Genomic DNA, 12158 nt, shown 5'->3' with positions numbered 1-12158 from the left:
AAATGTGGATGCACTTCGTGTACAAAACGGACAATCTCTTTCAAAGAATCAGGATTTCAAACGGAAACTCGTTTGTTACAAAGGGATTTCATTTTTTAAAACTTATTTGAACTCCTGACTTTTTCTGTGTTCAAAATGCACCATTCAAATCCACATCATCATTTTTCAATCCTTTCTGACTTCATTTGTTATTTTTCATGCATTTACTAATTATTTTGAGCTATAAGACCCTAAAATTGAAAAGCATTTCAAAATGAACTCTCAAAACGTTGAAAGTTGGCATGGTCTCATCATTTCATCCACATGGCATGTGCAAGAAAGTTGAGAGGGTCCCGGCAAAATGTGGATGCACTTCGTGTACAAAACGGACAATCTCTTTCAAAGTATATGGATTTCATACGGAAACTCGTTTGTTACAAAGGGATTTCATTTTTTAAAACTTATTTGAACTCCTGACTTTTTGTGTGTTCAAAATGCACCATTTAAAGCCACATCATCATTTTTCAATCCTTTCTGACTTCATTTGTTATTTTTCATGTATTTACTAATTATTTTGAACTATAAGAACCTAAAATTGAAAAGCATTTCAAAATGAACTCTCAAAATGTTGAAAGTTGGCATGGTATCATCATTTCATCCACATAGCATGCGCAAGAAAGTTGAGAGGGTCCCGGCAAAAGGTGGATGCACTTCGTGTACAAAACGGACAATCTCTTTCAAAGTATCAGGATTTCATACGGAAACTCGTCTGTTACAAGGGGATTTCATTTTTTAAAACTTATTTGAACTCCTGAGTTTTTGTGTGTTCAAAAAGCACCATTCAAAGCCACATCATCATTTTTCAATCCTTTCTGACTTCATTTGTTATTTTTCATGCATTTACTAATTAGTTTGAGCTATAAGACCCTAAAATTGAAAAGCATTTCAAAATGAACTCTGAAAAGGTTCAAAGTTGGCATGGTATCATCATTTCATCCACATAGCATGTGCAAGAAAGTTGAGAGGGTTCGGGCAAAATGTGGATGCACTTCGTGTACAAAACGGACAATCTCTTTCAAAGAATCAGGATTTCAAACGGAAACTCGTTTGTTACAAAGGGATTTCATTTTTTAAAACTTATTTGAACTCCTGACTTTTTCTGTGTTCAAAATGCACCATTCAAATCCACATCATCATTTTTCAATCCTTTCTGACTTCATTTGTTATTTTTCATGCATTTACTAATTATTTTGAGCTATAAGACCCTAAAATTGAAAAGCATTTCAAAATGAACTCTCAAAACGTTGAAAGTTGGCATGGTCTCATCATTTCATCCACATGGCATGTGCAAGAAAGTTGAGAGGGTCCCGGCAAAATGTGGATGCACTTCGTGTACAAAACGGACAATCTCTTTCAAAGTATATGGATTTCATACGGAAACTCGTTTGTTACAAAGGGATTTCATTTTTTAAAACTTATTTGAACTCCTGACTTTTTGTGTGTTCAAAATGCACCATTTAAAGCCACATCATCATTTTTCAATCCTTTCTGACTTCATTTGTTATTTTTCATGTATTTACTAATTATTTTGAACTATAAGAACCTAAAATTGAAAAGCATTTCAAAATGAACTCTCAAAATGTTGAAAGTTGGCATGGTATCATCATTTCATCCACATAGCATGCGCAAGAAAGTTGAGAGGGTCCCGGCAAAAGGTGGATGCACTTCGTGTACAAAACGGACAATCTCTTTCAAAGTATCAGGATTTCATACGGAAACTCGTCTGTTACAAGGGGATTTCATTTTTTAAAACTTATTTGAACTCCTGAGTTTTTGTGTGTTCAAAAAGCACCATTCAAAGCCACATCATCATTTTTCAATCCTTTCTGACTTCATTTGTTATTTTTCATGCATTTACTAATTATTTTGAGCTATAAGACCCTAAAATTGAAAAACATTTCAAATGAACTCTGAAAAGGTTGAAAGTTGGCATGGTATCACCATTTCATCCACATAGCATGTGCAAGAAAGTAGAGAGGGTTACGGCAAAAACTGGATGCACTTCATGTACAAAACGGACAATCTGTTTCGAAGTATCAGGATTTCATACGAAAACTCGTCTGGTACAAAGGGATTTCATTTCTTTAAACTTATTTGAACTCCTGACTTTTTGTGTGTTCAAAATGCACCATTCAAAGCCACATCATCATTTTTCAATCCTTTCTGACTTCATTTGTTATTTTTCAGGCATTTTCTAATTATTTTGAGCTGTAAGACCCGAAAATTGAAAAGCATTTCAAAATGAACTCTCAAAAGGTTGAAGGTTGGCATGGTATCATCACTTCATCCACATAGCATGTGCAAGAAAGTAGAGAGGGTCCCGGCAAAAGGTGGATGCACTTCGTGTACAAAACGGACAATCTCTTTCAAAGTATCAGGATTTCATACGGAAACTCGTCTGTTAAAAAGGGATTTCATTTTTTTAACTTATTTGAACTCCTGACTTTTTGTGTGTTCAAAATGCACCATTCAAAGCCACATCATCAATTTTCAATCCTTTCTGACTTCATTTGTTACTTTTCATGCATTTACTAATTATTTTGAGCTATAAGACCCTAAAATTGAAAAGCATTTCAAAATGAACCATTCAAAAGGTTGAAAGTTGGCATGGTATCATCATTTCATCCACATGGCATGTGCATGAAAGTTGAGAGGGTCCCGGCAAAATGTGGATGCACTTCGTGTACAAAACGGACAATCTCTTTCAAAGTATCAGGATTTCATACGGAAACTCGTTTGTTACAAAGGGATTTCATTTTTTTAAAACTTATTTGAACTCCTGAGTTTTTGTGTGTTCAAAATGCACCATTCAAAGCCACATCATCATTTTTCAATCCTTTCTGACTTCATTTGTTATTTTTCATGCATTTACTAATTATTTTGAGCTATAAGACCCTAAAATTGAAAAGCATTTCAAAATGATCTCTCAAAAGGTTGAAAGTTGGCATGGTATCATCATTTCATCCACATAGCATGCGCAAGAAAGTTGAGAGGGTCCCGGCAAAAGGTGGATGCACTTAGTGTACAAAACGGACAATCTCTTTCAAAGTATCAGGATTTCATACGGAAACTCGTCTGTTACAAGGGGATTTCATTTTTTAAAACTTATTTGAACTCCTGACTTTTTGTGTGATCAAAAAGCACCATTCAAAGCCATATCATCATTTTTCAATCCTTTCTGAATTCATTTGTTATTTTTCATGCATTTACTAATTATTTTGAGTTATAAGACCCTAAAATTGGAAAGCATTTCAAATGAACTCTGAAAAGGTTGAAAGTTGGCATGGTATCACCATTTCATCGACATAGCATGTGCAAGAATGTAGAGAGGGTTACGGCAAAAATTGGATGCACTTCATGTACAAAACGGACAATCTGTTTCGAGGTATCAGGATTTCATACGAAAACTCGTCTGTTACAAAGGGATTTCATTTTTTAAACTTATTTGAACTCATGACTTTTTGTGTGTTCAAAATGCACCATTCAAAGCCACATCATCATTTTTCAATCCTTACTGACTTCATTTGTTATTTTTCATGCAATTTCTAATTATTTTGAGCTGTAAGACCCTAAAATTGAAAAGCATTTCAAAATGAACTCTCAAAAGGTTGAAGGTTGGCATGGTATCATCATTTCATCCACATAGCATGTGCAAGAAAGTTGAGAGGGTCCCGGCAAAAGGTGGATGCACTTCGTGGACAAAACGGACAATCTCTTTCAAAGTATCAGGATTTCATACGGAAACTCGTCTGTTACAAAGCGATTTCATTTTTTTAACTTATTTGAACTCCTGATTTTTTGTGTGTTCAAAATGCACCATTCAAAGCCACATCATCAATTTTCAATCCTTTCTGACTTCATTTGTTGTTTTTCATGCATTTACTAATTAGTTTGAGCTATAAGACCCTAAAATTGAAAAGCATTTCAAAATGAACTCTCAAAAGGTTGAAGGTTGGCATTGTATCATCATTTCATCCACATAGCATGTGCAAGAAAGTTGAGAGGGTCCCGGCAAAAGGTGGATGCACTTCGTGTACAAAACGGACAATCTGTTTCGATGTATCAGGACTTCATACGGAAACTCGTCTGTTACAAAGGGATTTCATTTTTTTTAAACTTATTTGAACTCCTGACTTTTTGTGTGTTCAAAATGCACCATTCAAAGCCACATCATCAATTTTCAATCCTTTCTGACTTCATTTGTTATTTTTCATGCATTTACTAATTAGTTTGAGCTATAAGACCCTAAAATTGAAAAGCATTTCAAAATGAACTCTGAAAAGGTTCAAAGTTGGCATGGTATCATCATTTCATCCACATAGCATGTGCAAGAAAGTTGAGAGGGTTCGGGCAAAATGTGGATGCACTTCGTGTACAAAACGGACAATCTCTTTCAAAGAATCAGGATTTCATACGGAAACTCGTTTGTTACAAAGGGATTTCATTTTTTAAAACTTATTTGAACTCCTGACTTTTTGTGTGTTCAAAATGCACCATTCAAATCCACATCATCATTTTTCAATCCTTTCTGACTTCATTTGTTATTTTTCATGCATTTACTAATTATTTTGAGCTATAAGACCCTAAAATTGAAAAGCATTTCAAAATGAACTCTCAAAACGTTGAAAGTTGGCATGGTCTCATCATTTCATCCACATGGCATGTGCAAGAAAGTTGAGAGGGTCCCGGCAAAATGTGGATGCACTTCGTGTACAAAACGGACAATCTCTTTCAAAGTATATGGATTTCATACGGAAACTCGTTTGTTACAAAGGGATTTCATTTTTTAAAACTTATTTGAACTCCTGACTTTTTGTGTGTTCAAAATGCACCATTTAAAGCCACATCATCATTTTTCAATCCTTTCTAACTTCATTTGTTATTTTTCATGTATTTACTAATTATTTTGAACTATAAGAACCTAAAATTGAAAAGCATTTCAAAATGAACTCTCAAAATGTTGAAAGTTGGCATGGTATCATCATTTCATCCACATAGCATGCGCAAGAAAGTTGAGAGGGTCCCGGCAAAAGGTGGATGCACTTCGTGTACAAAACGGACAATCTCTTTCAAAGTATCAGGATTTCATACGGAAACTCGTCTGTTACAAGGGGATTTCATTTTTTAAAACTTATTTGAACTCCTGAGTTTTTGTGTGTTCAAAAAGCACCATTCAAAGCCACATCATCATTTTTCAATCCTTTCTGACTTCATTTGTTATTTTTCATGCATTTACTAATTATTTTGAGCTATAAGACCCTAAAATTGAAAAACATTTCAAATGAACTCTGAAAAGGTTGAAAGTTGGCATGGTATCACCATTTCATCCACATAGCATGTGCAAGAAAGTAGAGAGGGTTACGGCAAAAAATGGATGCACTTCATGTACAAAACGGACAATCTGTTTCGAAGTATCAGGATTTCATACGAAAACTCGTCTGGTACAAAGGGATTTCATTTCTTTAAACTTATTTGAACTCCTGACTTTTTGTGTGTTCAAAATGCACCATTCAAAGCCACATCATCATTTTTCAATCCTTTCTGACTTCATTTGTTATTTTTCAGGCATTTTCTAATTATTTTGAGCTGTAAGACCCTAAAATTGAAAAGCATTTCAAAATGAACTCTCAAAAGGTTGAAGGTTGGCATGGTATCATCACTTCATCCACATAGCATGTGCAAGAAAGTAGAGAGGGTCCCGGCAAAAGGTGGATGCACTTCGTGTACAAAACGGACAATCTCTTTCAAAGTATCAGGATTTCATACGGAAACTCGTCTGTTAAAAAGGGATTTCATTTTTTTAACTTATTTGAACTCCTGACTTTTTGTGTGTTCAAAATGCACCATTCAAAGCCACATCATCAATTTTCAATCCTTTCTGACTTCATTTGTTACTTTTCATGCATTTACTAATTATTTTGAGCTATAAGACCCTAAAATTGAAAAGCATTTCAAAATGAACCATTCAAAAGGTTGAAAGTTGGCATGGTATCATCATTTCATCCACATGGCATGTGCATGAAAGTTGAGAGGGTCCCGGCAAAATGTGGATGCACTCCGTGTACAAAACGGACAATCTCTTTCAAAGTATCAGGATTTCATACGGAAACTCGTTTGTTACAAAGGGATTTCATTTTTTTAAAACTTATTTGAACTCCTGACTTTTTGTGTGTTCAAAATGCACCATTCAAAGCCACATCATCATTTTTCAATCCTTTCTGACTTCATTTGTTATTTTTCATGCATTTACTAATTATTTTGAGCTATAAGACCCTAAAATTGAAAAGCATTTCAAAATGATCTCTCAAAAGGTTGAAAGTTGGCATGGTATCATCATTTCATCCACATAGCATGCGCAAGAAAGTTGAGAGGGTCCCGGCAAAAGGTGGATGCACTTAGTGTACAAAACGGACAATCTCTTTCAAAGTATCAGGATTTCATACGGAAACTCGTCTGTTACAAGGGGATTTCATTTTTTAAAACTTATTTGAACTCCTGACTTTTTGTGTGATCAAAAAGCACCATTCAAAGCCATATCATCATTTTTCAATCCTTTCTGAATTCATTTGTTATTTTTCATGCATTTACTAATTATTTTGAGTTATAAGACCCTAAAATTGGAAAGCATTTCAAATGAACTCTGAAAAGGTTGAAAGTTGGCATGGTATCACCATTTCATCGACATAGCATGTGCAAGAATGTAGAGAGGGTTACGGCAAAAATTGGATGCACTTCATGTACAAAACGGACAATCTGTTTCGAGGTATCAGGATTTCATACGAAAACTCGTCTGTTACAAAGGGATTTCATTTTTTAAACTTATTTGAACTCATGACTTTTTGTGTGTTCAAAATGCACCAATCAAAGCCACATCATCATTTTTCAATCCTTTCTGACTACATTTGTTATTTTTCATGCAATTTCTAATTATTTTGAGCTGTAAGACCCTAAAATTGAAAAGCATTTCAAAATGAACTCTCAAAAGGTTGAAGGTTGGCATGGTATCATCATTTCATCCACATAGCATGTGCAAGAAAGTTGAGAGGGTCCCGGCAAAAGGTGGATGCACTTTGTGTACAAAACGGACAATCTCTTTCGAAGTATCAGGATTTCATACGGAAACTCGTCTGTTACAAAGCGATTTCATTTTTTTAACTTATCTGAACTCCTGACTTTTTGTGTGTTAAAAATGCACCATTCAAAGCCACATCATCAATTTTCAATCCTTTCTGACTTCATTTGTTACTTTTCATGCATTTACTAATTATTTTGAGCTATAAGACCCTAAAATTGAAAAGCATTTCAAAATGAACTCTCAAAACGTTGAAAGTTGGCATGGTATCATCATTTCATCCACATGGCATGCGCAAGAAAGTTGACAGGGTCCTGGCAAAAGGTGGATGCACTTCGTGTACAAAACGGACAATCTCTTTCAAAGTATCAGGATTTCATGCGGAAACACGTCTGTTACAAAGGGATTTCATTTTTTAAAACTTATTTGAACTCCTGACTTTTTGTGTGTTCAAAATGCACCATTCAAAGCCACATCATCATTTTTCAATCCTTTCTGACTTCATTTGTTATTTTTCATGCATTTACTAATTATTTTGAGATATAAGACCCTAAAATTAAAAAGCATTTCAAATGAACTCTGAAAAGCTTGAAAGTTGGCATGGTATCACCATTTCATCCACATAGCATGTGCAAGAAAGTAGAGAGGGTTACGGCCAAAACTGGATGCACTTCAAGTACAAAACGGACAATCTCTTTCAAAGTATCAGGATTTCATACGAAAACTCGTCTGTTACAAAGGGATTTCAGTTTTTTTAAACTTATTTGAACTCCTGAGTTTGTGTGTGTTCAAAATGCACCATTCAAAGCCACATCATCAATTTTCAATCCTTTCTGACTTCATTTGTTATTTTTCATGCATTTACTAATTATTTTGAGCTATAAGACCCTAAAATTGAAAAGCATTTCAAAATGAACTCTCAAAAGGTTGAAGGTTGGCATGGTATCATCAATTCATCCACATAGCATGTGCAAGAAAGTTGACAGGGTCCCGGCAAAAGGTGGATGCACTTCGTGTAGAAAACGGACAATCTCTTTCAAAGTATCAGGATTTCATACGGAAACTCGTCTGTTACAAAGCGATTTCATTTTTTCGACTTATTTGAACTCCTGACTTTTTGTGTGTTCAAAATGCCCCATTCAAAGCCACATCATCAATTTTCAATCCTTTCTTACTTCATTTGTTATTTTTCATGCATTTACTAATTATTTTGAGCTATAAGACCATAAAATTGAAAAGCATTTCAAAATGAACTCTCAAAAGGTTGAAGGATGGCATGGTATCATCATTTCATCCACATAGCAAGTGCAAGAAAGTTGAGAGGGTCCCGGCAAAAGGTGGATGCACTTCGTGTACAAAACGGACAATCTCTTTCAAAGTATCAGGATTTCATACCGAAACTCGTCTATTACAAAGGGATTTCATTTTTTAAACTTATTTGAACTCCTGACTTTTTTTGTGTTCAAAATGCACCATTCAAAGCCACATCATCAATTTTCAATCCTTTCTGATTTCATTTGTTACTTTTCATGCATTTACTAATTATTTTGAGCTATAAGACCCTAAAATCGAAAAGCATTTCAAAATGAACTCTCAAAACGTTGAAAGTTGGCATGGTATCATCATTTCATCCACATGGCATGCGCAAGAAAGTTGACAGGGTCCTGGCAAAAGGTGGATGCACTTCGTGTACAAAACGGACAATCTCTTTCAAAGTATCAGGATTTCATACGGAAACTCGTCTGTTACAAGGGGATTTCATTTTTTAAAACTTATTTGAACTCCTGACTTTTTGTGTGTTCAAAATGCACCATTCAAAGCCACATCATCATTTTTCAATCCTTTCTGACTTCATTTGTTATTTTTCATGAATTTACTAATTATTTTGAGCTATAAGACCCTAAAATTGAAAAGCATTTCAAATGAACTCTGAAAAGGTTGAAAGTTGGCATGGTATCACCATTTCATCCACATAGCATGTGCAAGAAAGTAGAGAGGGTTACGGCAAAAACTGGATGCACTTCATGTACAAAACGGACAATCTCTTTCAAAGTATCTGGATTTCATACGAAAACTCGTCTGCTACAAAGGGATTTCAGTTTTTTTAAACTTATTTGAACTCCTGACTTTTTGTGTGTTCAAAATGCACCATTCAAAGCCACATCATCAATTTTCAATCCTTTCTGACTTCATTTGTAATTTTTCATGCATTTACTAATTATTTTGAGCTATAAGACCCTAAAATTGAAAAGCATTTCAAAATGAACTCTCAAAAGGTTGAAGGTTGGCATGGTATCATCATTTCATCCACATGGCATGTGCAAGAAAGTTGAGAGGGTCCCGACAAAAGGTGGATGCACTTCGTGTACAAAACGGACAATCTCTTTCAAAGTATCAGGATTTCATACGGAAACTCGTCTGTTACAAAGAGATTTCATTTTTTCAAACTTATTTGAACTCCTGACTTTTTGTGTGTTCAAAATGCACCATTTAAAGCCACATCATCATTTTTCAACCCTTTTTGACTTCATTTGTTATTTTTCATGCATTTACTAATTAGTTTGAGCTATAAGACCCTAAAATTGAAAAGCATTTCAAATGAACTCTGAAAAGGTTGAAAGTTGGCATGGTATCCACATAGCATGTGCAAGTAAGTAAAGAGGGTTACGGCAAAAACTGGATGCACTTCGTGTACAAAACGGACAATCTGCTTCGAAGTATCAGGATTTCATACGGAAACTCATCTGTTACAAAGGTGTTTCATTTTTAACAACTTATTTGAACTCCTGACTTTTTGTGTGTTCAAAATGCGCCATTCAAAGCCACATCATCAATTTCCAATCCTTTCTGACTTCATTTCTTATTTTTCATGCATTTACTAATTATTTTGAGCTATAAGACCCTAAAATTGAAAAGCATTTCAAAATGAACTCTGAAAAGGTTGAAAGCTAGCATGGTATCATCATTTCATCCACATAGCATGTGCAATTAAGTAGAGTGGGTTACAGCAAAAACTGGATGCACTTCGTGTACAAAACGGACAATCTGTTTCGATGTATTTGGATTTCATACGGAAACTCGTCTGTTACAAAGGGTTTTCATTTTTTTAAACTTATTTGAACTCCTGACTTTTTGTGTGCTCAAAATGCACCATTCAAAACCACATCATCAATTTTCAATCCTTTCTGACTTCGTTTGTTATTTTTCATACATTTACTAATTATTTTGAGCTATAAGACCCTAAAATTGAAAAGCATTTCAAAATGAACTCTCAAATGGTTGAAAGTTGGTATGGTATCATCATTTCATCCACATAGCATGTGCAAGAAAGTTGAGAGGGTCCTGGCAAAAGGTGGATGCACTTCGTGTACAAAACGGACAATCTCATTCAAAGTATCAGGATTTCATACGGAAACTCGTATGTTACAAGGGGATTTCATTTTTCAAAACTTATTTGAACTCCTGACTTTTTGTGTGTTCAAAATGCACCAAACAAAGCCACATCATCATTTTTCAATCCTTTCTGACTTCATTTGTTATTTTTCATGCATTTACTAATTATTTTGAGCTATAAGACCCTAAAATTGAAAAGCATTTCAAAATGAACTCTCAAAAGGTTGAAGGTTGGCATGGTATCATCATTTCATCCACATAGCATGTGCAAGAAAGTTGAGAGGGTCCCGGCAAAAGGTGGATGCACTTCGTGTACAAAACGGACAATCTCTTTCAAAGTATCAGGATTTCATACGGAAACACGTCTATTCTAAAGGGATTTCATTTTTTTAAACTTATTTGAACTCCTGACTTTTTGTGTGTTCAAAATGCACCATTCAAAGCCACATCATGAATTTTCAACCCTTTCTGACTTCATTTGTTATTTTTCATGCATTTACTAATTATTTTGAGCTATAAGACCCTAAAATTGAAAAGCATTTCAAAATGAACTCTCAAAAGGTTGAAAGTTGGCATGGTATCACCATTTCATCCACATAGCATGTGCAAGAAAGTAGAGAGGGTTACGGCAAAAACTGGATGCACTTCATGTACAAAACGGATAATCTATTTCGAAGTATCAGGATTTCATACGAAAACTCGTCTGTTACAAAGGATTTCATTTTTTAAACTTATTTGAACTCCTGACTTTTTGAGTGTTCAAAATGCACCATTCAAAGCCACATCATCATTTTTCAATCCTTTCTGACTTCATTTGTTATTTTTCATGCATTTACTAATTATTTTGAGCTATAAGACCGTCAAATTGAAAAGCATTTCAAAATGAACTCTCAAAAGGTTGAAACTTGGCATGGTATCATCATTTCATCCACATAGCATGCGCAAGAAAGTTGAGAGGGTCCCGGCAAAAGGTGGATGCACTTCGTGTACTAAACGGACAATCTCTTTCAAAGTATCAGGATTTCATACGGAAAACCGTCTGTTACAAGGGGATTTCATTTTTTAAAACTTATTTGAACTCCTGACTTTTTGTGTGTTCAAAATGCACCATTCAAAGCCACATCATCATTTTTCAATCCTTTCTGACTTCATTTGTTATTTTTCCTGCATTTACTAATTATTTTGAGCTATAAGACCCTAAAATTGAAAAGCATTTGAAAATGAACTCTCAAAACGTTGAAAGTTGGCATTGTATCATCATTTCATCCACATGGCATGTGCAAGAAAGTTGAGAGGGTCCTGGCAAAAGGTGGATGCACTTCGTGTACAAAACGGACAATCTCTTTCAAAGTATTAGGATTTCATAAGGAAACTCGTCTGTTACAAGGGGATTTCATTTTTCAAAACTTATTTGAACTCCTGACTTTTTGTGTGTTCAAAATGCACCAATCAAAGCCACATCATCATTTTTCAATCCTTTCTGACTTCATTTGTTATTTTTCATGCATTTACTAATTATTTTGAGCTATAAGACCCTAAAATTGAAAAGCATTTCAAAATGAACTCTCAAAAGGTTGAAGGTTGCCATGGTATCATCATTTCATCCACATAGCATGTGCAAGAAAGTTGAGAGGGTCCCGGCAAAAGGTGGATG

The sequence above is a fragment of the Aegilops tauschii genome, chromosome 6 (assembly GCF_002575655.3).
Source record: "Aegilops tauschii subsp. strangulata cultivar AL8/78 chromosome 6, Aet v6.0, whole genome shotgun sequence".
Classification (NCBI taxonomy): Eukaryota; Viridiplantae; Streptophyta; class Magnoliopsida; order Poales; family Poaceae; genus Aegilops; species Aegilops tauschii.
This window is presented reverse-complemented; position numbering follows the sequence as displayed.